General features: G+C 40.5%; 1 protein-coding gene across 2 annotated transcripts in view; it reads left to right on the top strand.

Moving 5' to 3' along the window:
- Positions 1-25,621, top strand: part of MGAT4C (MGAT4 family member C) — a 399,470-nt gene that overhangs the window by 146,211 nt on the left and 227,638 nt on the right. For both annotated transcript variants that reach the window (XM_077338975.1, XM_077338973.1), the window contains one exon: positions 9,304-9,366. The gene's annotated coding sequence lies outside the window, so the exon portion shown is untranslated. The remainder of the gene's footprint in view (positions 1-9,303; positions 9,367-25,621) is intronic.

Below are 25,621 nucleotides of genomic sequence, written 5' to 3'. Positions count from 1 at the left end.
CTGTCCATACTTGAGAAATATATAGATAGACATCAGTATTATTATTTTTATTTGAACCCATAGAGGGGGAAATGCCATTATTCAAAACCTCAGCTCATGGAGTCCAGCATCTAAAAGTTCTTCCTGCTAGAAAAGCTGAATGATTCTTAATGCTTGTAAGGGTGATGTTTTGCAATGTGTTGAGATGACAGAAGGACGCTAAGCTAAAATCTATTTTAGATATTTCATTTTCCGACAGAACATTTGAGGTGAGATTAACTAATTGTAGGAAAAAAATGTGATGACACCTAATGTGAATTTGTTAATGTGGAACTAATGTTAGTCTCTTTAATTTTCGTAATACTGTGAGTTGTAAGGCAATTTAGATGGAACAAGTCTAAAAGTAGGACAACTCAATTCTCTGTCTTTTGTTAAAAAACCACAAACACACATATCCCCAAAAAACAAAAAGTCTAGCCCCTAATATTTTGTTTCCTCTAATTTTGTACTGTTTTCTGCACAAGAATTGTAATGGTCTCTACATTCTCTCTGTCCTTAAGTTTAGAATCAGCAATTATGTAATGTCATAGTGTTTTTACATTGATACATATTAAAAGTACTAATTGCTACTAGAACTAAGCTCTGTATTTTGAAACCTTCTATCTATTAAAAGGAAACAAAACAGAGGTCTAAGGCCCTTGTAGGTATTCTTCCTGAAGCTTGGTGGTAACATCTGTATTTTTCAACTTGTCAGTGTCTTGGGGAGGGGTGAAGCCAAGTTTGGCCCATTAGTTCTATGCAGCACTTTCATTTCACAATGATGCATCCAGTCTGGAGCAATCTCATACAGTATTTTACTCTCATTCCACCTTCCTAGTTGGTTGGTTATTTCCAGTCAGTGAGCCCTCTGATCCAGAGGCCCAAAGTGCTCCATGGTGATCCCAGTTATCCTGATAACTGGTAAAGTAAGATTTACTACATATCTGTTGGGCATTGTATCTAGGGATACTGTGGATTTCATACTGAAAGAGTTTGGTAGTCAAACTAAAGGTGTTCAAAGGTGTTTGCTCAATCACCTGGTCTGCCCATTTAATGCCAAACAGCCATGAACACTTGCTGAATATTGTTGTTTCTTCTTTTCAAAACGAAGCATATGCCAAAACATAGCTGACCCAAACAGATTGGTAAACACTAAAATCATTGAGGACTGCTCAGATGAATACCAGACAGTATATTATTATAAAATATGAAATTTCTGTATGTGTGTGAAAGACAGAGTCAGTACTCACTGGGAGTAAACAGTAGTGCCGTTTTCAGGAGTCTCCTAAGTCCTCAGTGGGAGACTGATTGGTGGAATTCAATGCAACCTTATATGAGTGCATCATTATATATGCACCTTAAAATTTAAAAAGTAGTGCATTTATAACTGATTTATATGATTTGCAACCAACTATCACTGCATCCAGGATAGTGAACCACCATTGTAACACTTTGTAACACTTTGTAAATGCTACATTTTTGACATAATGCATGATGTCGTACACAAACCACAGCACTCCAGCAACACTCCCACAATATTCGCCTTTTTATAGTGCTTCGGGGAGAATCCAGAGGTGATCTGAGGGTCCACCATGGTTCCCATTTAGGAACACAGATCTCCTTGCCCACTGTATTGTGCTGCCATGGGAGGCAGCCTGTGGGGGGGGGGGTCCAAGGACACAAAACTCCTTGCCTGACCCTATCCACCATGCCAAATGATCCCCACATGCCTTCCCAACTGGTTTGGCCCACCTCATTTGGTACCACCTCTTATAGAGGCCCCTTGGCCCAGGGAGTCTGATTGCACACCAGACTCCCTACCAACAGGTTCCTTCTCATGCTAACAAATTTGCAGCTGTGATGAATTTCAACACACAAAGTTAATGCAATTAACAGTAACAACATTATAACAATTATCAGGGTAGGTGAGAGGAAGGCTTTTCCAGTGGAGATTGACAAAGACGCCAGGTCCCTCACACATAGCACCTTATATAGTTTGTGCTGAAAATGAGGCACAACATATACATGGAATCTGAGCAATATTTCAGTGAAAGCTCAAATTCTACATGCACCTTTGGTCTAATGGTACTAAAAGCCCTCTTTGCATTTTCACTGAAAGCACACAGTGTGGAAATGACTGTGTGCTACCTGTTCACAGTCATCGTCTCCACAGTTGTCTGAAGATATGCATAGAGCCTACCCAAATGAGCAAATCCGATAAAGGCCAAGGAGCCCAAGCACTTCTACTCAGCATGTGAGACCACAATTGGCCATTAAGGTTAGAGTCAAACTAGCTGTCACAATCCTGCTCCTCTTCCTGGGTTCAGCATTGTCACACAAAATGGGAATAGGGTTAAAGTTGTTGACATGTGTAAAATGTTATTGCTTTGTTGCTAACTTGAACTGTTAATGATTAGATGGTTGCTAAGGGCTGGCATCTTATTGCAAGCTGAACTGAACCTGATTTGATTGACTCTCTAGAGACTGAACTACTTACTCCTAGGAAAAGGGAAGAAAAAGGTCATGATGATTTAGTAGCTTTTCCCCTCAGACACCTGTCCTTTTTTTCTCTTTTGCTGCTGGCACAGAATGCCATTTAATAGCAATCTACTAGAACAATTGCTTTGTAAGGATGATTCTTTGTGAGAATGAGTATATATGACTTTTCTGTGAACATTCTTTGCTATATGGAGAATCGCATGGGCATCTTCTCAGATAGCTCACAGTAAAAAAGAAATATAAAGTATGGTTGGAATATGGAGCAGTATGGGGGGGAAATCTCCCTTATATTGCATGATTTATTTTTACATATCTCTGAGACTTGTGAGAGTCAGTTTCACAGGAACACGTTGAACTTAATGGGTCGCAGTGCTGACCAAGTAAAATACTATATTTAGCCTGCAATCCTAGGGCCACTTTCCTGGGGGAAAATATTGAGTACGACAGGACTTAACTCTGAATGGACCTGCTTAGGATGGCTTCTTTAGTAATTTAACAGCTGGCTCATTTGTCATTGTAGGTAAAAGCTAGTCACACTCTTCCAGATTAAACTTTGTCTCCTTTTTAGTTCATATTTCTAATGCTCTTTGCCTTAGTTTTAATGGATATAAATTAAGTGATGAAATCTGAGCAGTACTCAGTCTCCTTTGTTTGGAGGCGCTGCCACATTTTCACAAAATGAGTGGGATATCACTTATTAACCAAGAATAGCATCTACAATCCTGTCACAAAGTCCAAGTATCTATGGATATTGGCTCTATGAATTCTTTCCCATTGGAAAAAAGGGATATTTTAAACTTCAGAAGCTTATATTTACTTCCAGTAGAAGAGCCATTTTCTGAATTTACTAATTTTCTTATTTTAGCTTACAGGCATGGTAATGGAAGGGAGCTTATTTTCAGGAGGACTTAAGCATGGGAGATTTCAAGGAGAGTCTTGAAAAGGCAGGGATAGCCAATCAGAGAGATGGGGCTTTGGAGTTCTTTGTGCTTGTTTATTGGGGAGAACTAGTCCCCACTGACTAGGTACTTTAACTATATTTTTTCTTGTTCTGAAAAAGCACAATGATTCCAGAGCACATATTCAAGTCCTTTTTACATCAGTATTTATTTATCAACTTAAAATAGAAAATGCAAGGCTGCTGTCCTTGGATATGTAGACCACTTGCAACTCCCAGGGTGTGAAACAATGAGAGGATAAGAACAGTTTCAACCTTGGTAGTTTTCAGGAGATGAAGGGTGTTCAGTGATTAGGTAGACAATAGTTAGGTTTTAGTTGGGAACAGTTGTTATGTTCTGCTGGCTTTGTCTTCTGATCATAGTTTATTAGATTATTGCTCCTATTGTTTTTAACTTGTGCTGTTACCCATCTTTGGCTCCAAATAGCTGGTGCTGCAGGGGGAGAAGTTGGCTTATAGATATTTTGAATAGATACAGTAAAGTGAATATGGCTAACTAGTTTAAGACTTTGGATTGTCTCTATGGTAGAATTCCCCTCCTTGACCAATTATGCATGGGGCAGAAAGGCCGGGCTGGCAGCAACAGGTAAGTGGAGCTAAGCCCTGCATGCACATGACATTGCCACCATCCTGGCCCCCTCCTGGCACTGGCCCGAATCAGGGTCTAGGATGGCCCATGGCAAGGCAATGCAGATTCTTCCGCATTCTCTCTGTTGTCAGCGCCACCATCAGAGGCTAGGCTGGGGCAGGCTCATGCACACAGGAAGAGCCAGGCCCTCCCTGTGCCATGGTAGCTGGGGAAGGACCAGAAGAGCCCCACACGGTGCCTGCTTTACTTCTAACATCTAGAGGAACAGAGAATCTGTGGGTTTTACCCAATTTATTTTGGATTTTCCTGCTTTAAATCTGTGAAGTGCTAAACTTATGTTTGTAAACAATTAATTTTAATAAATGTTTTAAAACTCTGAATGCTGATTGGGGTTCTCTGGCCCATGCAGACCTCTGCCATCTTGGAAACACAACTCAAGAAGAAGGGGAGCACACAGGCAAGTGGGGGGGGGGATTGGCAAACAGCTACTCCTGCAGGAATGTACCCTGCAATACATTATCTCCATATACGGGACTGTGGCAGACACTGAGCTGAGACCTCAACATTGGAAAGGGAAGCTGGGAGTCCTGATCTTCCCAGTGGGTAACCCTGTACAAAGACCAAGTGGTGATAGCACAGAGAGAGAGAGAGAGAGAGAGAGAGAGAGAGAGAGAGAGAGAGAGAGAGAGAGAGAGAGCAAAAGACAAGGCTCCACCAGGAGTTGACAAACCCTCAGGAGTGGGCAGGGCAGATTAGGCAGAGTGTCTTCTGGCAATACATGAGACGTACCAGTGTGGCTTCAACAGCTGCAATCTCCCCATTCTTAGTGACACTGCTACTCAACATTTTGAGTCTCCCAGAAAGGTCATAGAATTACACAAAGAATACAGGGAAAAGACAATTTGTTCACATAGAAAATCCTTCTAGATTACAGTGAGGAGCAGGAGAGGGCAGCATGGAAGTTGGCAAAAAGACAATATATGCTGATGGAAACCTAAGAAGTTTTGAAAACTGTAGCTTCTTTCCTGGCATCTGCAATTCTTGATCTGCTTTCTCCCCAGGGTATTTTCACTCATTGGGTTGTCATGGTCCCAGCTATGTAGCACAAGATAATTCGTTGCACTTTCTCCTTGAAATACTTTTGCCATATTTTATCTCAGACTATATATAGTGGAAGAAATGGGGGAAAGTTAGTGCTAAAATTTATTCTTCATGAACTCAAGGTCATCTTGGATTTTTTAAAAAGAGGCTCCCACACTTCTCCCAGTTCAGCTCATCGATGGTTTCATCAGGGTTTATACTAGATATAAACCATTTCCCCAGAAGTGCTTAACTGAAATTAATCTCCTTATCCAATAATTGAAAGTAAGGGCCATGAATGTTATATTTCATTTGCATGACTACTAAACTAAATCATTATGATTAATAACACTGTAGTGAAGACTTAATCTGTTCATAAAGATTTGCTGTGTATTATTGTTATCAGGGTAAAAAGTGGTTATTCTTTTTCAAGTGAGAAGTACTTAACAGCGTGTAGCCATTTAATTTGACCCACAAACTTATATGATGTCTTCAAGTGTGGCACAATTATCATTGTGAATTATGGGATTGTGTCTCAATTCCTGTAAGTCACAGCATAGAAATAATATGCTTAAGCAGTACAAGGAAAGGTTTTACAACCTCCTCTATGGTACCCTTGGAAATTATTGTTCCTTAATTTGTCATTCTTTGTAGCTTTAGTGATGACTAATTTCTGGAGTATTCGTTTAGATATAACCAGTAATTAGAGAGTGCATTGACATTAATCATTGCCATTATTTTTTATTAAGCATTATGCTTTTATTGTGTAAAACCAGAATTGGATAAGGGCTATCAGATAGGCTTTTTATTTTGTGTGTTACGAATGGACCCAAGTTCAGCTTCTGCTAGCAGACTGCTAGCTGAGGGAGGTGATTTCTGATTTCCCCTTTCATTGAAGACCCCCAATTAACCCTCATGCTGTTCTGTTTCTAAGGGTTTCCTGTCCTTCAGGCAGGCCAGTTTAAGGATTTGCAGGGCCTGTAGCATTTCCACCGTTATATGTTTGCCTTTTCCCTTTAAGATACCTCTCAAAATAAGCCAGGCAGGCAGAAGTTCAACCATAAACGTTTTTTTTTTAACGAAGAAGAGAAAGAATAAACGAAATGCACACAATAAAAAAACACACCAAGCTACTTAAAAGAAATACAGGAAAGGAAGAGGGGAGAGACCTCAGGGAAGATTGATAATTACCAGTATTTATGAAAGGTCAGCAGAAGCAGCAAAATGACCATCTCTCTGGGATATAGAAGAGGCCATAGACAGGTAGCCACTCTGAAACTTCCAAACTACTTGCCCAGGCTTGTTCTTGAGTAGCATCCACTTTGTATCCTTTTGAACAAGGCAGTGTCTTGCATTTATAATTTTTGTAGTGATTTAAAGAAGAGTGTTTATGTTATTCTAGCTATAAATTTCCCCGCTTTGAGAAGAGGAATCTGGCTGTTAACACTACCACTGTGAATGCATAAATTTAAGCTCCCGTATAACACATAATTACAAAGTATGCATGACTGTGTCAATAGAGCTACTATATCTATGTTGGCCATAGTCCTTTTAAGATTGAAAATATGTAAATCCCCCCCCAACCTAGCACCCAGACTGCATCATATCCTGTGTCTAACTAGTCTCTAGAGCCTTGTGTGGCGCAGAGTGGTAAGGCAGCAGGCATGCAGTCTGAAAGCTCTGCCCATGAGGCTGGGAGTTCGATCCCAGCAGCCGGCTCAAGGTTGACTCAGCTTTCCATCCTTCCGAGGTCGGTAAAATGAGTACCCAGCTTGCTGGGGGGTAAACGGTAATGACTGGGGAAGGCACTGGCAAACCACCCCGTATTGAGTCTGCCAAGAAAACGCTAGAGGGCGTCACCCCAAGGGTCAGACATGACCCGGTGCTTGCACAGGGGATACCTTTACCTTTACCTTTAACTAGTCTCTAACCAGTTTCCTGCAATGAAGCAGCATTATGCAATGCTTTTGTATAGCATCCAGTAATGGCTATATTTGATATAAAGTCACTAAGCACTATGCCAGCCTGTGATAAAGCACATCGTAGGTCATGCATATGAGCCTCTTGTGGCGCAGAGTGGTAAGGCAGCTGTCTGAAAGCTTTGCCCATGAGGCTGGGAATTCAATCCCAGTAGCTGGCTCAAGGTTGACTCAGCCTTCCATCCTTCTGAGGTCGGTAAAATGAGTACCCAGCTTGCTGGGGGTAAATGGTAATGACAGGGAAGGCACTGACAAACGACTCTGTATTGAGTCTGCCATGAAAACGCTAGAAGGTGTCACCCCAAGGGTCAGACATGATTCGGTGCTTACACAGGGGATACCTTTACCTTTACCTTAAGGTCATGCATAGCAGTCATGGCACCAGAATTTACAACTTAGCATCTTAATAGAGTTAGGAATTGTTATTTTGCAATTTCACTGTAATTATAAACTATTATGCATAATTAATCAAACTCTTGGGCTTCTAAACGCCTACAACAGAAAATTTGAATACCATCTGTAAGAAAGAGTTGACATTATTAACAAAGCTGGAATATAACCAAAGAATTGTCATTTGTAAAATAAAAAATTTCACCTGCCCCTTTTTCCTGTATCATAGTTTTTCTGCATTCTAAAATGATGATTCACTGTTAATAGAAACAAATGGAAAAGGAGTCTGACTGATTATGCATGGGAGGGATAAGCCTCGGTGGCGCTCACACGGCAGCAGGGCAAATTCTTGCTTATATACAACATCACCACCCTGGCCAGACTTAGGGCCTTTGATGCCCTGTGGTAAGGGAATACTGATTTATCAGCATTCTCTTTTCTAATGTGTGCTCAGTTGTTGCCTATGCTGGGTAAGGCCCGTGTATACAAGGAAGAGATTGGCCTTCCAGGGACACAAAATGGCCCATTCAACTCCATGGTACTTTGTGGTACGGTGGAACCGAATGGGGTGTCGTTGTCCCCTCATGGTAGGATTGTAGCGTGCCGCTATCCCACTTTCGTGCTGCTATCCCACCAAAATGTGGGGAACCCCCTTGGTTCCCCCCACTGTTGCCATCACTGCCACCGGCATAGTGAGGCATGGTGGAGCCATTCTGTACTGGAGTTGTCTGTATGCATGCACAACTCCAGGGCAGACCGTGTTCACCAGGGGAATTCCTCCCCTATTAGTACATGGGAAGTGGCAGGTTACATGATGAGGGGATAAAAAAGAAGGTATTTGCACCGCAGCAACTAACCTTTAAATTCATGATGAAAGAGGCATTGGCGGCAGAGGTGGCTGAAGCTAGCACGTGGTAACTAATGCAGAGCTCACAAGGTGCACATGACAATAGCCCAGAGGTGCAAGGGGATGAGGTCCAACAAATAAGAACTGCTGTTACCTCCAGTTGTGTCACCTCATCTGAGCCACCAAAGAGGTACGTGGGCTGTGGAAATCAGCACAAGAGGCAGACTTTCCATTTCAGGGAAGCGCAGCATAGAGTTTGCAAGAAGTGGGGGCACATTGAGTTAGTGCGCTGTACAAAGAAGAACTGGCCACAGCAATTGAAGGGAAGTCCTAGGAAATTGGGGGACTTGGGACCCCATAAGATGTCTATAGACAGCAAAGACCTTGTCCTCAAAAGCATGGTGCAAAGCATTAACATGAGGTCAGGACAGAAGATCGTTGTGGGGGTTCATATTCATGACACCAGCTGTGAAATGGAAGTGGACTCAGGTTCAACCTTCTCTGTCATGTCAGAGGATATCTACAACAAGGCCCAAGACTATGGAGGACTTCTGCTTAAAACCATTCTGGGTGTCCCTGATTGACTTTCAATGGAACAGGGTGACGGGGTTGGGTAGCAGAGAATTCCAAGTGGAATTCAAGGACTATGAGAAATTGTTCTGCTAATTCACGGTGTTTTTTGATAGTGAATTGGGTCAGTACAAGGACCCTCTATCTCACTACACTTGTATCCAGGGGTAGCCCCAATCAGCTAAAAACTGTGCAGTGTACTTAACCAAACCATGGTTTATAATTCCAGTTTAGCACCCATCAACAAACGGCAGCTTTCAGATGTCCCATTAATCAAACAAGGATTTGTAAAAATGGGGTTCTCGTTATGTCTAAATGCAGCCCATAATTTAGAGATCTCATATGTTTTCTTTGCCATTTTTTGGTTTAACAGTGATTTGAAGCATCCAGCAAGCCTAACTTGATGTACCAAGGTGACCATTGAAAGGAGCAAAAGGTAATGCTGTTTTTATTACACTTTCAGTGATTTTGTTGATCAATATAATAGTAATTTGTATAATGTAGGTAAACCCAATGAAACAGTTTTTTCAGTGTCTTCAAAAGAAATCACAGGTGATGTCTTCCAAAAATCCCATTCCAGTTTGCAGTATGCTGTTTTGACATAAGTAGGACATTTGTGTGTGTTGTGTTATTCTGTGATCCACCAAGCTGCCAGTCATCTCTTCTGTATCTTATTGCTGTTCTACATAGGGGTGTATCCTGGAAAATTATTGCTTTAATTCCATATTGTAATTTAAGAAAGAAAAATGTATCAGAAATGTTGTTGTTTGGTGAAAATTAGTTTGGTTCAATTTTGATTTTTATTAAGACTGGGTTGTATGTTTATGTATATGCTTTCCATATGAAGAAATGGTAGCTCTAAGTAGATTTTTTTCATCAAATGTTATCAAAATATTAGGGATCTTGCAAGGTTGGCAGTGTCTGACAGCACACACCCTTCATTTTCTCCAGTGGTCGCCAGCATCCTGTAGTACAGCAGCCTATGTGCATTCACAAATTGTACAATTAGTAAACATGGGGACACTAGTTAATAAGGCCTATTCTCATCACTTTTATTACCGGTATATTGAATCAGGTTGATTTGCATGTGAGTAATATTTTTTGGCTATCCAATCAAATATATGGCTGTGGGATTTTTCTGTATTATCTCAAAAATTCCCCTTCTTACTCATCACTTATGTTTGTATATATTAACATTGGTTGCATTAAACATGTTTAGAGTCTTTATTATAGGCAGTGATTTAAGTGAATAAAAAAAGAAGACAAATAAGTATGTGCATACTACATATGGACTGTGTGACTAACAGTATTTGTTAGAAGATATCACACAGATAATATCCACTAAAAAAATAAGTTACACGTTACCAAAGCTAGAGTTACCAGGCCTGGCCTAGCAGCAGGATATCAGGTAAAGTGGGGATGAGAGGAAGCAGGTTCTGTAGTATTTCCACGTGCTCACTGTGGATATCTCATGTCCCCAGTGGTCCTGGCCTGCCAGTACTTCAGCAGCTGACAGGAGAAAGGAAACTCCACAGAGTTTTCAGAAATTCCTAGAGAATATTGACACCTGGGTTTCCAGGAAGTAACATCCCGCTGTCACTGAATATAATTTTTTTTAAATTCTCCCACCATCCACTGAGTGCTGGTGGGCACATTAGTAACCATGTTTCCAGAAATTATAGTTTTTCATTTTGGTATAAGAAGTCTTTCAATGGAGCATCTTCCTGCTAGTGTGAGGCTCCTTGCAGTGGACAAAAAATATTATAAAGAGAAAGAGCTGCATATGATCCAACAAAGGTTGCCAGCTCTGGATTGGGAAATACATGGAGACTTTGGGGATAGAGCTGGGAGTGGGCAATATTTGGGATGGGGAGGGGCTTCAATGCCATTTTCTTCAACAGAACTGATCTCTGTCACCTGGAAATAAGCTATGAAACTGGGGGATCCCTGAGTCCCACCTGGGGACCGGCAACCTTAGATGCAGCCCTTATTCCATGTAGTGCATTTCCCAACTTCAACACAACTAACAAGTATGTCCCACAATTTACTACATTCCTTTCAGTCTGCTTGAGCAGCTTTTAGGTTTATTGCCTTCTATACAGCTTCCTTGTCCACAGATGTTTCCCTGTCTATTTAATAGCAAGTGGCAAGGTTTACAGTCTGTTTTTAAATGAATTCCCCACTGAACAAAGGTGATATCTTTGGGGGTTTTAACCATGTTGAATGTTGAGGCTGAGATGGAGTCAGAAATCTCAGTGCATTAACAGTTATCACTCTCTTAATCCATTCTGTCAGGGGAAAAAAGAAAATTGCCATGCTGCGCCTCCTGTGTCTCTTTTGTTTCACTTAGCATTACCTGTCCATGACAACCTTACTTGAATTTCCCACACCTCTTCTTTTTTGTTGTTGAGCTGTACTGTTGTCTTCATTTTATATGTAGTTTTATAACATTCTAAAGAGTTAAATAGTGAATTTATAAAAATACTTTCCAAAATAATCGCCATCTAGGACACATAAGTGGTGTTCCCAATTACCCTTTTAAGCAGTGTGCATTCTGTCTTATGCTGGATCCGATGATTTTGTTGATTTGCTTGTTTTGTTGTTTTTGTAGCAATATCCTTTATTTTGTTAACACTCAGATGATGGCAACAATAGTGTTGTTTTCCCCACCACCTACTTTGTGAAGTGCCCAGGATATCACTAATGGCAATCAGATCAGCTCTTCTATATTCAACCCACTAAGTTTTAAGAAATATGTTCTTAATAGCTCTGCAGTGAGGTCTCCCCAGTACCACCATCCTATTGTCATATCAGTTCAGGAGCTGTCAGTAATAGTTATTATTTCTGCTAGTCAACTTAGCCTATGTGGCTAAGGAAAGCCGCCAAACCAGGCAACCCACCCAGAAGTGCTTATTGGGAAGATTCAGAAGATAAAATCTCCTTTAAAAACACTGGTGAAGACTGGGAATGCTCCAGGAGGGTCAGAATTATGACAGCAGTTTTGAGAGTAGATTCAAGAAAGAAAAGGGAAGGGGAGAAGTCGGCTTCTTTGAGTCCTTGGAAGCATGGGAATTCTGAAGGGGGAATTTTGAAGGATGGGAGATGATGTTCAGATTGTACCCAACTCCCAGGATTCTTCATGGGCATTGAGCCTTACCATTGTATCTCAGATGAGAGTGGCTGGCCCCCATTATGATAACAACAGCCACAAAATTAGGCTACTCTCAAGTAAGGAAAGGTTCTCTACATAGTCAGTGGGACTTCCAAATATATAAGCTTACCAATCAGGAAGCCTGATGAAGGCTGAAAATGCCCCAGAAGAGAGATGATGATGATGATGATTTTATATCTGTCCCACCCTTCCCTGCTTGGCTTAGGGTGGGTAATAGAATCATACAAATCAATAAAAATATTACAAACAATGGAGCCACCTCTAATAGTAGTAGGTGTCTAATGATGGTGATGATGATAGCATCTGCACAGGGGTATCAGTTTGAGGAGTTTGGGGGGGAAGGTGCCTCAGTAGATTTTAATGACAGCATCTGTTTTCTCCAGGGAAACTGAGCTCTGTAATTCCAGGAGAGCTGTGATTTCTGTAACCTCACTCTTGTGGGCCAGTTAAACTAAAACAGTGGGATGACAAAACAGTCTGCTCAAGCCATCAAGAGTTTAGACAATCTTGGAGTGGAAATTTTGGTGAGAAGGGAGTTACATATTGTCTCCCACTTCCTGCATTGTATTGAGCACGTTCAGCTTTTAAAGAAGAAAATCTTTTTGACCTTTTCCTTTCTGTATTAACATTCAGACCATTTTTTAAAAATAGATAATATGTTTCCTCCTTAACATTGCGGTGATGGAATTCAGCCTTAATATTTATTCTGAAGGCAGTGAATGGGGGGGGGGGTGTTGCAAAAGGCACCGAACATTTTACTATGCTAGCCAGGAAACAGCAGCCACCACTGTGCTGTGGAGATAAGATTGCTGAAATCATGGCCTAGCATTCTTTGCCTCTCAGTACACTTGCTAATATTTGACAGTTTCCTCCTTCCAAAGTGCCTTGTTGTAAAGCCCTGCTGTTCCATTTCTGAACTTTGCCATGAGTATAACCCTGGGGTATCTGAACTGTCAGGCGCAGGAGAGGACGACAGAAAGAGCTTGCAAACACTCCAGAAGGCACGAGGATTTCTAATGTGCAGTTGAATTTCTTACCAGTAGACAGCTTTGCCTTTACATTTACTGCTGTCACATTTCCTTAAATAATTGGGCAGTTTCTCAGCTAATGGACAAGGGAGGCCGCTTGCCTGATGAGAACTGGTGGAGGCAGTTTGCCATTTGGCTTTGATCTTAGATGGAGGTGGAACACATTTACTCGGCCCCAGATAAGCAGCCGGAAGCTGCTCTATTCGGATGGACCTGTCACAAATTTATTGGGGCATTATTTTGCATCCCTTTATATGGCTCTTTGTGTAGTGAAGCATTAAATTGCTTTCCACTGGGAACACGTTGCTATTGGGGGTCAGCAGAGCCATGGTACTGGATGGAGATTCAGATGCAGCATTGCTCTTTGAGATCTTGGCAGCTGAATTCCCCATCTAATTAGAGATGTTGCTCTTGCCTCTTCCTGGAAAAGCTGATAACTTTTAAATATACTGTAGATAAGCATTAAGGCTATTTTTTATGCTGTGTCACATTTATGTTATGTCTAGCAAAGCAGAATGAGTGGCTGGTGGATATGAGCTTGCCAAGGATTTTTTGAAAAGGGGGAAAATTAATCATACCCAACTTATTTTCCTTGCATTTTTTGAATGGTGCTTAAGAATGATCATAAATAGGAGCTCTGTTCTTAATTCCTAAAATGTGATTAATGGGCCATCTGAACATTACAGTTTTAGATGATTCCAAGTAGTGGGTCATAATAATATAAGCAGCATAGTTTTTTTTTTAATTGCAAGAAGAACTACCTGGAAATCTAGCAGAAAATTCCTGCATTCAGGAAGTGCTTGTCTTTGTTGGGATATGCAAGATTTGTAGTGTGCATGATTCAAATGCATATAAAGAATATCCTACAGGGGTCATTGGAAATGTGCATTTAGCACAGTTTGAATAGGAGCTATTTGATGTTTTTCAAATAGTTTTCTCCTACATCTTGATTGGTTCAATTGGAGATTTCCTGCTCCTTTGAGCACACTTGCTCCCAGTTTGGCTCAATAACAGGCAGAACGAAGACAGGTGTTTCTCTCCTCTTCCTATACAAAGTTTGTTTCTATTCCTAATAAAAATATTTCATTCATTTAAATAACTTGGTGCTGAACTCCTCTTAGCATACTTAATCTGCTAACAGTCCTTCAGCTGTATTTTTTTACTAACAAGGTGAGAGTGGGATGGCACACTGATCCCGTGTAGATTTCCCATTACAAAACCCATCTTGTTTAGAGCCTAACATTTTTGTTCTGCCATCCAAAAAGTAAGTTTATTTATTAAGAATCTGGCACATATCTTCCCAGTTATTGAAAGCAGACTATTGGCGCAATTGTTGATTGGAAGTGAACATTCCTCCTTTTTGTAAATTGGAACCAGTATTGTATTAGTCCAGGAATTAGGGAATTTTTCTACTACATTTTCAGCTATACTTCATTTTGCAATGATTAAAGCTATGCCATTTAAATTATTAGGGCCAATGCATTCCCACTTTCCCGTAAAGAAAAAAAATGAGCCATTTGGCCCCACAAAGTGCCACAGAGCTGACTGAGGCATTTTGTGTCTCTGCTGGGCCTTCTGTATGGACCTGGCCTTGCATGGGCACCAATGGCGTCCAAGCAGCAAAGGGCAGCTGAAAATATCAGCATTCCCTTGCTGCAGGGCATCAGAGGCCTTAAAGCAGGGCAGGGCAGGGCAGGGAGGGGGCCAGGCCCACAGTGACATCATGCATAAACTGGGATTAGCCCCGCTGCCATGTGAAAGCTGGCAAGCCTTTTCTTGCCATGCATAATTGGTCTGAGAGAAGCTTATCCTTTTCTCTTTTCAGAACTCAAAATTGTCCCATCTAAGCCACTTTTTTGTCCATGTGACGGAAGTGATAGTAACTCTAACTGTTCCACCGCTAAGGAAGAAGCTGTTCAGCTGGAGTTATTTTGGTAAGAAAAAAGATCATCCACAGGGAAAGATATACCTTCTCTTCTGTCACAATCATTTCTGATCCTGATTGGAGCTTCCTGTAGGTTACAGCTCTGCATTATGAACCAGTAGAAAGGAAGTATTCTGACAAATGCCAAAGGGATTCCTGATTTTTATTTCTTATCTGGACACACCCACCTTGTATACATTTGGAGAGAGAACTTACTTCAGGATGCACGTAGTTCATTCACAGTCTTGTGGCTCCCCGTTCTCCCAAAATCCAGTCTGTGCTGCACAGTAGTTAGTGTATTCGGGAGTGGGAGTAGTGGCTATAGCAAGCACAAAATGATATTTCCCATCTTGAATCAGTATAAAACTGGCTTGTGATCCTAGTGCAGCATCATTGAGCATGGCATTTCCTGAGCTCAGTCAACATCGGCATTCATTGTAAATTTTTGCTTATGTTTTGCACAGGGTGGCTCTTGGCATCATACCAGTTTTACAGGTAAGGCTGCTTGATATCCAAAATAAAATGGCAGTCTTCTAAATACACAATATAGACTACTCAATAATGAAAGGGAAGTGTTAGATCAATCATGTAGAATCCACAGCATTTAAAGGAGCTGATGCTTAACAGTTTGCAATTTGTAAATTAGGCAGTGACCTTAAAACCTTGTGAGGTTGTCTGATGAGCGGTGGCACAAAATGCAGCAAGTACATTTCACAATGTTTAATTGACAATATAACACATCCAGAGAGAGAGTTCTTCAAATATCATTTTCTAGTTAAAGTACCTGCATAAAGAATCAGGTGTATCAAAGTAACATGCAGTTACCCTAAGACTGCAGTTACAATCCTTGCTTTTTTAGTGTCCCTTTGTGTATATGCATATATTTGTCTATTTAATTGAACTAAATGGACCAGCCATTCATTTCAAGAAATGGGTATGCCACAAATCTGATTATTTTGGTGTACAATCTGTACTCTGAACAAGAGGCTACTGAATAGGAACATAGGAGTCTTACCTCACTACAAATGCTAAATTTCTGTCCCAAAGAATTTCCCTTTGGCTCTAACCAGGCTGATTATAATGGGCATTGTACCACTGCATCCTTTACAAAATCTCCATTCCAGCTCATTTCTGATAAAGGGAACTTTGACTTCAAAAGTTTATACCCTGAAAACCGTGTTGGTTTTTAGGTGCTGTAGGACTTGAACCTAGCTGTTCAATATGGAGAGGCAGAATACTGTTCAGTTGGCAAAGCTGTCTGTGATGGCCAACACTTAGAAAATGAGGCTGTAAGTTCAACAGCAACAGTCAATAAGGAGTTAAAAATCCTCACTAAGCAGACAGAACCAGGGCAAAAAACTCTGAGCCCTGTGATTGGCCAGCCACAGTTGACTGGGAGTTATTATCCTCTTTGTGGACTGGGGGGAATTCATTTCAGTCTGAGACTTGTCTAAGAGTGATCTGATACTTATCCTGAGATGATAAACTCCTCTAAGAAACTCTAGTGAGAAAACAGAGTTTTCTGTTGACAGCTATTGCATACATTGTCTAAACAACTAGGGCAGTTATTTGGTAGTGAGAAATTGGGTAGTCAGATGTTTACTCCCAACTTAGGCCAAAATGGATGGAGAATCCTTATAAGGAATAGTTAGTAAATGGAAATCAGGGGTGCATTTCCTAAAATACATGTGTAAGAGAAAGAACCTCCGTTACTTTTGAAGGCAGTGGGAGACTTGTTCATCTAAAAATGAAGAAAATGAGAGTACAAGCTAAGCATGGCCACTTTCTAGGAGCCAGAGGGAGTTCAGGGGTACTCTAGAAATTAAAAGAACAAAAACCCACATATGTGTTGGGGGAAACAAGCACAGTAAAGGATCATCTTAGTTTAAGGAAACTTTAACTTCTAAAAGAAGTTCTAAAAACATCTGAAAAGCCTGTAATTAAGTTTTAGAAACTTTAAGCTAACTGATTCCTCAGTTCCAATTACCGTTTCCCTCTTTGTAAATATAATCATTAAGTTGTTGATTGGTAAAAAATGCTTCAGTGCCATTCTGATCAAGAGTATTTTTTTTCCAAAAAGAAAAGATGGTTCTACACACTTATTGAAGATTCCAGGGTTGAATAAAGCCAAAAAGATCTAATCAAGACAGGGTGGGACAGTGAGCTTCATTTTTATAACAGAGAAAGCTACACTACTAAGGTAGCTTTTTCTCTGAGGAAACAATATTCCCTTTTGGAGGGACAATTTACTTCAGTGTCAGACAAGGTTGTATTTTATCTCCTTTCCTATTTATCATATAGCAGAGTTACAAAAGGAAGCATGTAATCATATAAAATATGTAGCCAAGTAGATACAACAGTTATGCAGACAGACTGGGGAATCCCCCTAAATAGTAATACCTAAATTTTCAATCTGCTCAATTATATCTGGGGAGAGTACAAAAAGCTCCATTACATCTCCATCACAACATTCACATCCCTGTGACAGATGGAAAATAGTTTGATGGGCTGTACCACAATAACATTTGAGACCTGGTATTTTGCCCCGTAAAAACAACAGGTCTGCATAACTGCCAAAGCCTGTTCATATTCTATTAGCTATCTTCCATACTTTACATGGCAGATCAAATCATGTGGTCCTCTTGGGGGTTTTCAGGTTATGGATATTGAATGGAAGTTATTTCATCCATATTTGCAACAATTAATTCCCTAGGTTGTGATTGTAGGATTTGTACGTATCTTATAGCTAGAAGTTGGGACTTCAATCTGGATAGGCCCACCTCAGTCATATCTTTGTAGATGGATGATTCTCTATTTTCAATAATCCTATTATATTCATGAAGAATCTACATGAAGAATGGAAGTGGGTTCTAGATCAAATCAAGCCTGAACTTTCCCAGAAGTTAAAATGACTACACTGAGGCCAAAATACTTCAGCCGCATTATAAGACAAGATCCATGAGAAAAGAGAATGATGCTGAGAAAAAGAGACAGGTTCGATAGTTCTGTTCACTGAGGGAATGTGCCCTGAGTGGTATTTGCTTAATCTGTACACAGCTGTCAATATAATAAGCCATTTGTTAGTGGCAGCAAGCCTTGTGATAGGCAACAGCCTATGTATTCTTAGCTCTCAGCTTTCATGAAACCCTGATTGAGATAGTCAGACATTGACCGATTATGCATGAGCCAGAATGCCCATGATGGCGGTGACAGGGCTTTGGGGAAAATCCCCGATTATTCTTGACGTCGCCGCCATCCAAGACGTGGCCCAACCCAGGCCCTCAGAAGACCCGCGTTAATGAAACGTGGATTCTTCCATGGGCCTGGGATCGCCGCGGGTGCAGGCAAGGGCTAGCTTGGCCTATCCCTGTGCATAATTGGAGGAGCCTGGCTTTCAGGCCCGGCTCCTCGCCTGACCTATGGGGTCCCTCCAGGGATGTCCTCCATGGAGCTGACAGGGGCATCCCCTACCCCTGCCATGGTGGGACAGATGGTTCAAGGTTCTGGTATTGACCTTTAAGGCTATACACAGCCTGGGTCTCATCTACCTTTTCGGTCCTGGCCCCAACCTGGTGGAATGAGCTCCCTTAAGAGCTAAGGGCCCTGTCGGAGTTACCAACTTTCCGCAGGGCCTGTAAGATGGAGCTCTTCCACCAGACGTATGGTTGAGGCCAGGGCAGTTTTTCCCATAGTCCATCTGAGGATCCCCTCCAATGCTGAGATCTCTAACATCAAGATTGTTATATTAGATCTACCAGATTGGCGCCCACTCTCTCTAAATGCTTAAATGTTATTCACCCACCATCCCGAACATAGGAAAATCAGGATTGGAACTGTGATTATGGCTGATGGTATGATGTGTTACACGGAATCCACGGTTCTATACTTGATTGCTGTATGATATGTGACATATGTGTAAGTTGGGGATTTTATGGGGGATTTTATTGTATTTTAATTATTTTATGCTATAAACCGCCATGAGATCTAATTGGGGAATGGCAGTCTATTAATCAAATAATGATGATGATGATGATGATGATGATGATGATGATGATCCCCACAATCATGCAATGGAGGCCCTATGCCCCTGCTTGCCACTGCTGCCACTGCTTCGGGTGCTTCCAGAGCTTCCGGCCCACTTTGCGTGTGCGGGGTCATTGGGGCAGGGCCTTCCCCATTCATATGTGGGGATGGCAGGACTTCTTGCCCCACCACAATAGAACAGCAGCAGCCTGGTGTGTCTGCCGCCATGCATAATAGGTCATTGAAAGACTATATCATCATTATTTGTATGGCCCTGTTGTTGGAGAGGAGTTGTTCTTGTTTTTATTGCCATGTTGTGAACCGCCGCAAGCCAGTTTTCTGGGAGTGGCAGTATACAAGTTTAATAAACAAACAAATAAACAAATAATAAGCATGCAGCTTAGGGTGGTCACACAATCTTGGGCTCTAGGTCCTAGTGAGCTGTTACTTCTTCTATCAAATTAATTCCCTAGTAAACAAGATTTTTATATATATGTTGTACTATGTCTGTCATATTAAATACACATTTTATATCCAAATAATGTGCATACTTAATACAAAATGTTATCAAATAAAAGGTGAGGCTGTTATCCTGTAGACTTCATCATGGGAGAGGAAAGGAGTCCAATTATGCTCACACTGTCCATTCACATGAAAGGTTGTCTGTTCCACATAAAATGTCAATTTAATTATCTTTGCTGCTTCTCACATGATTGTTAAAAATCAATGGGCACCAGCATCTGAGAGTGATTAATTTAAAATCAAATATGGAGGTGATCATTAGTTCTCCCAATTGTTCTGAAAAGCTATAATGTAACAGCCTGGAAGATTAATGTATAGATTATAGGATAGAATATCTGAGAGAACAAACTTTTGTTATATCAAGAACCTGTAACTAAAAGGTTTTTAGTAGTATAAATCTACCATATATGACAGAAATACCTGGAAAAGCACTGCACAGAAGCAAGACACCATGGCACTCCTGTGGCTCTTATTTTTGCCATGCATTTATAAAGTAATTAATACATTCTCATTGAAATACTGTATTGATTAGCGGGATGGCATTTTGGGCTGGAATAAGACATGACAATAAGACAATGTTGGGTATAAATAAAGCTACATTTTTATTACCTCCCCATGGGAGAGTTGGCATACAATGGGAGAGGGAGCCTGTCCTAGCAGTCAGTGGACTGCACCAAAACTCAAACACTGCAACAATGGCTGATTCAACATCAACACAGGGTGGGTGGGAGGGAAGCTGCTCCTGCAGTGCCCTGGCAAAAAAGGCTGAGACCCTCCCACATAGTGCTTTTTATAGGCGCTGCAGACCCACCTTGTCCCTCAAGTCTGCTTGAGTTGCGAGCAAGCAGCATACACCCAGGACTGGCTGCTGGGAGGGTCATGTCGCCACCAGCCAGCACCGGCAGTCAAGTTAATTTGTAGCCATGCATTCTTATTACTCATTTTATTTCATAGAAGTCTGAAATGTTATGGCTGTTTGACATAGATTAAGGCAATTTTTTTGAAAATACACAATCCTCAAATTAATGTTTATTTTACCTATTTTGTCTACCTATGCTGAGTAAATATCTTCAGAAAACGTAAAAAACAATTTGAAACCATTTCTTGTTTTTGCACAGACAATACTATTATTTTTAATATTAAAATGGGTTCTTCAGTGATTGTCTAAAGGTATTAACCAACATCTTTATTTGCCTTCTGAATTTTTGTTAAAAGAAAGCTTGTTCATTGTATTTAAACTTAATTTCAGCTTGAAAGGTGTGTAGAAAAATCATATCTTCATTTAGCTTTTCCATATTTCACTGGACCCTCTAATTTTAAATTCTCTTTCTAATGTCAACTTGACTTTTAATTGGTGATATTTGCCTAAGGTGATGAAAAGCAAAGATTCCTGTGCAAAATATCATTTCTGAAGATGTGATAAAATGCAAATGGCTTTTTTCTCAAAGCTGCCATAACACTACCTCCAGTCCAGCATTGCTAGAAAATGTCTGCCAATTCCTGTTCTAATTTCTAATTATAGTAATATTTTCCTATGTTGCATGCAAATCAATCTACTGATAAGATTGATTAGATCGTTTTAGAACAGCCTTGAAAACTGAGATTATCATGACCTCAGTATGTGCCTTCTTTCGTATTTAGAAGGCATAGAAGAACATTGTTTCTTTTTAAAAGAATATGCACTAGTGTATCTATCAAAGCAGTGACATTCATAACAATAATGGTCTGGGTAACTGTTTTAGGCTCATATGCATTTACTGGATTGCTGCCTTTAGGCTGAAACTCACTAGCAGTATGGTTTCCAGTCAAATATAGTGCTTGTGTATGTGCGCTGCTTTGTACCTGTGGTCATTGGCATTCTTCTTATTTATTTATTTTTTTCAGAAAATTTAATAACTGCCTTTCCATCGTGGCTCAGGGTAGTATACAAAATAAGTTAAAATTAGCAATAATTCTAAAAACAGCAAAATACACTAACAGATTAAATATATAAAACAAATTAAAATGTAAGTATCATATCAGCAGCATTGAGTATCAAATAGCAGCAACTTTGAATATCAAATAGCAGCCAGAAATTCACTGCCTGTAAGTCTCTAGACTGCCCTTTCTGCACGGTGGCAGCTTCCCCGCACTGGTGCCGTGCCATTGTGGCGGGGCATGATGCCCCACCATTTCCCGTGTATGCACGGGAGCGGGGCATGCTGGGTTGCCCTGATGTAGCACATGCACACTTTATGCCGGGGCCAGGAGGGCCAGATCACTGCTGGCCGAGGTAAGTGAAGCAGCGGGGGGGGAGGAGCGGAGGGGCCAGGCCCCCTCCACACACACTGGTGGGGCCAGGGGGTTACGCCTGCCAGCTCTGTGACTCCACGGAGCCCGCAGGAATGTACAGTGTCCCTTAAAGGACACCGTAGGGTCAGGGCTGGGCGGGCTGACAGGCCTGGTGCTGCCGATTATGCACAGCGCTGGCCCACTGCAACCCCGGCTTACCCAGGAAGCTACGGATGATCCCGTGTTTGCTTAACGCGGGCCTTCCATAGCCCTGGGCCAGGAGGCGCCTGCGCTGGAGGTGGCAGTGAGCATTATCAGGGATTTTCCCTGAAACGCTGCTGCCACCAGCAGGTTCCCTGGTATAATGACTTAATGAGTTCAAATAGCCTGCGGTCAACAGAGGTGCTGTAGAGTTTATCCCAGAGATGCGTCTGGATATTGAGTCAAATGCTGCTTTAAAGTCAGTGAAAGCTGCATACAAAGAGACTGGTCTAATTGAAGTACATTTTTCAACAAGATGTTGTATAATTATACAGTGATGAATAGCTGAGTCTCCCTCCCTGAATCCTGTCTGCTGTTTCCCAATCAGGTCCTCTTGATCCAACCAACACTGCAGTTTATCTAGTAAGTGCCCGGTATAGTCACACCATATTACTCACTGCATTGATGTTTTGTTCTCAGTTCACAAGTGGAATTATGAGAGGTTTGCTAATCATATGGGCCAGCGATCTTGGTATATACTATTAACTGGGTTGCTGAAATTATACAGGCTAGGGTCCTTATGGGTAGGTCATGGTAAAATTAAAAAACAAGGATAATAGCTATAAATTCTCTCTCTTTTTGCCTTTGTAAGCAGTACTGATGAGTCAGTGGTGTTCATCACGTTGGTATATACACAAGAATTATTGGATGCTAAGTTCCCAGGTGATTGTGAAAGAATGGTTTGTCATCCAGTTTAGAACATTCAAGGAACATATGTGGCTTTGGGAGTCAGACAAATAAATAGACAAAGCTGGAATAGTTGAGAAACATGTCACTCCTCCTCCCTGGTTAATATCAATAAAACTCAAAGGGAAGACCTTTTACGTAACCTTTTTTTCCTATTTGATACAGCATAGAGATTGCAGACAAGGAGAAGGACCATTGTAGTTAAAGAATATACATAAAGTTTGAATAGTATAAGAATGAACAATTGCTTGAAGATGATGGTTGCAAGCTGCAATCAAATTGTGATTTGACATAGAGAGTGATTGCACATCACCAGTTTTAAGGATTAAAGCTTCCATCTGTCATTGAACTATATCATTGTTTAATCAAGCGCACAAGTCAACAGTGCATAAGCTCTATGTGACGTTCTGTTTATTTTATCCACTCAAATCCATAAAAGACACACTAGGGGTTAATGATTAGATGGTACTTGAGCAGTGATGGCTAGGCAGCTATTGATTAAATAACAGTACCCAATTTTTCAAAAATAACTGCAAAGTTGGAGAGGTATCAAACTAATGACCATTATGCTTCAAGAAGGATGTGGGGAAAAAAGAAAATAATTTTGAGACTATTTGGATTTTAGGGAACAGATTTCCTCCAAACTACTACTAATAATAATAATATTGAAATACAAATTATATTACTAATTCTAAAAAAATTGTGGCAAATAAGGAATACTGATAAATTGCAATTATATGTGAAATAAAAATGTAGCAACATTATTTTGGTGAGAAATAAACTGTAACAACATTATTTTAGACTGAGAGCCCACAGGCACATTTTCTGTCCTTTTAATATAATTGTTGCATAGTGTTAAGGTGTTTTTTTAAAAATAATAATCTTGCAACTGAAGCACCATGTAATTATTTTCTGTCTGAATTACTTAGTTGAATTAACATTTTTATAGGGACTACTTTAAATTAGACACATTGGGGATGGAAAACATTGAGAGATTATAGGACATGATTCTATGGAACCCTTCAAGGCAACATTCAACAAGCATTTGATTGGGGCATTTTGAGGATAGATACCATGCTTAAGAAGAAGTCATTACTACTTCTATGACTTTAGGATTTAGTGCTATAGAAACGACAGCTGCTGCTTTTCTATTATTATTATTGCTTTACATCGAAACTGCTACAAGAAATGGATTATTTGAGATTTTTGGTTCAGGGTTCAGGTGTTACTGGAAAGAGATTCCCTAGCTTTTCTAAGAGGCCAGTTCCCTACCTGAATGGATGAAGGATATTCTCTTGCTCATAATTATTAGGAAAGGAAAACAAGGCAATGCAAAGGTGGAAATGAATGAACAGCAGGGTGTAGCTGTTAAATACTGCTATTCCTTCTCAACCATAAATTCGTATCATGTTGATAAGGGACTCCCTTGGTGTTGGGCTATAGCAGTCAACCCCTTAATTAATCTAGGGTAAGGGAAGTAATGGGGCCTAATGCACTTGACCTAGGTTTGTGAGTAAATCAGGATTTAAAAGGGCCAACAGCTAAGTTTGGGAACCAGGATGGCATTGCCAAAATGCTGGCAGCCAGAGTAGTCTTACCAGAAGTGATAACCCACATTAAAGGGGAAGGAAATCAATAAACCTCTATCATATACTGTTGTCTTGTATCTTCTTTGCCATGGTTCTTCTTGCAGAAGCAATAAAAATGTTCAGCTGGAAAGGTAATTCCAGCTGCCTCCATTGTTACAACTATCTCACTATTTTGGAATAAATGTTTCAGAGCTATAGAGAATGACAGTTTGTTGACAATTTTTGCACATGTGCACAATTATCTGTACCATTTGAAGGACTGTCGTAATAGAAATGAACTTGATCAATGCAGATATGAAACATCTGGCAAGCCTTAAAAAGAGGAGCCATTAATTTCTTCATGAGTAATTTCTACCGATCAGGAACTTATTTTAAAGATAATGGCTTGAAGTTATACACGTGTTTTGGGAAAAGGGTTAAATTAGTTCCCCGGCCTGGTACCATAAAAACTGACCCCATTCATGATTTTCTTTCATCTGTGAAATTAAAAAAAAGTCACTGAATCCTGTTTTATATCTCTGCAGTCCTATCTATCACTTCTTCCTTGATTATGTTCTCTCAGTCAAGTTTGTGTTTGCCTTGTGGTACCAAGCCATTTGTATTTTGTTTCAATATCAGCCTGCCCTTCTGTCCCCTTGTACCAACTCACACAAATAAAGATGCAGGACAATGGCATGCATAGATTTAACTAGGTTTATTTGTTAACAAAGTGTCTCATAGGCACCATTTAGCCATTTCCTTGCCTTTTAAATAACAAGTTGTAACAAAGGGCAGCCCGCTGTGAAATTAAAAAAAAAATCACTGAATCCTGTTTTATGTCTCTGTAATCCTATCTATCACTTCATCTTTGATTATGTTCTCTCAGTCAAGTTTACTTTACATCATTCCTCTCATGCTCCAAACTTGGTCAGCATGTTTTCTTGTTTTGTTTAGCCTAGTCTAGTCTGCATGCCCATTGCTATGAGACGGTGCTGTAATGTTTAAGTTGTTTTAAGACATGCTTCATTCCAGTAGCCATTATCTGTGGATCCAGAAATATACAGGTTGGCTGGATCAACAGCACAGGACAAATGCCTGTGTAGGGAAGCTAGAAGCTTTTAGGCATCTCTCTCCTGTCTTCTCATTGAGGTGTCTCCATTAAGCCATAGATTAATTTCCCAGTGGGTTCATATTTTTTTTGTCTTGGTGTTACAATTTGTGGGTAAAAGAGCAGG

This window comes from Paroedura picta, chromosome 5, assembly GCF_049243985.1.
Source record: "Paroedura picta isolate Pp20150507F chromosome 5, Ppicta_v3.0, whole genome shotgun sequence".
In the NCBI taxonomy this organism is placed as follows: Eukaryota; Metazoa; Chordata; class Lepidosauria; order Squamata; family Gekkonidae; genus Paroedura; species Paroedura picta.
This window is presented reverse-complemented; position numbering and strand designations above follow the sequence as displayed.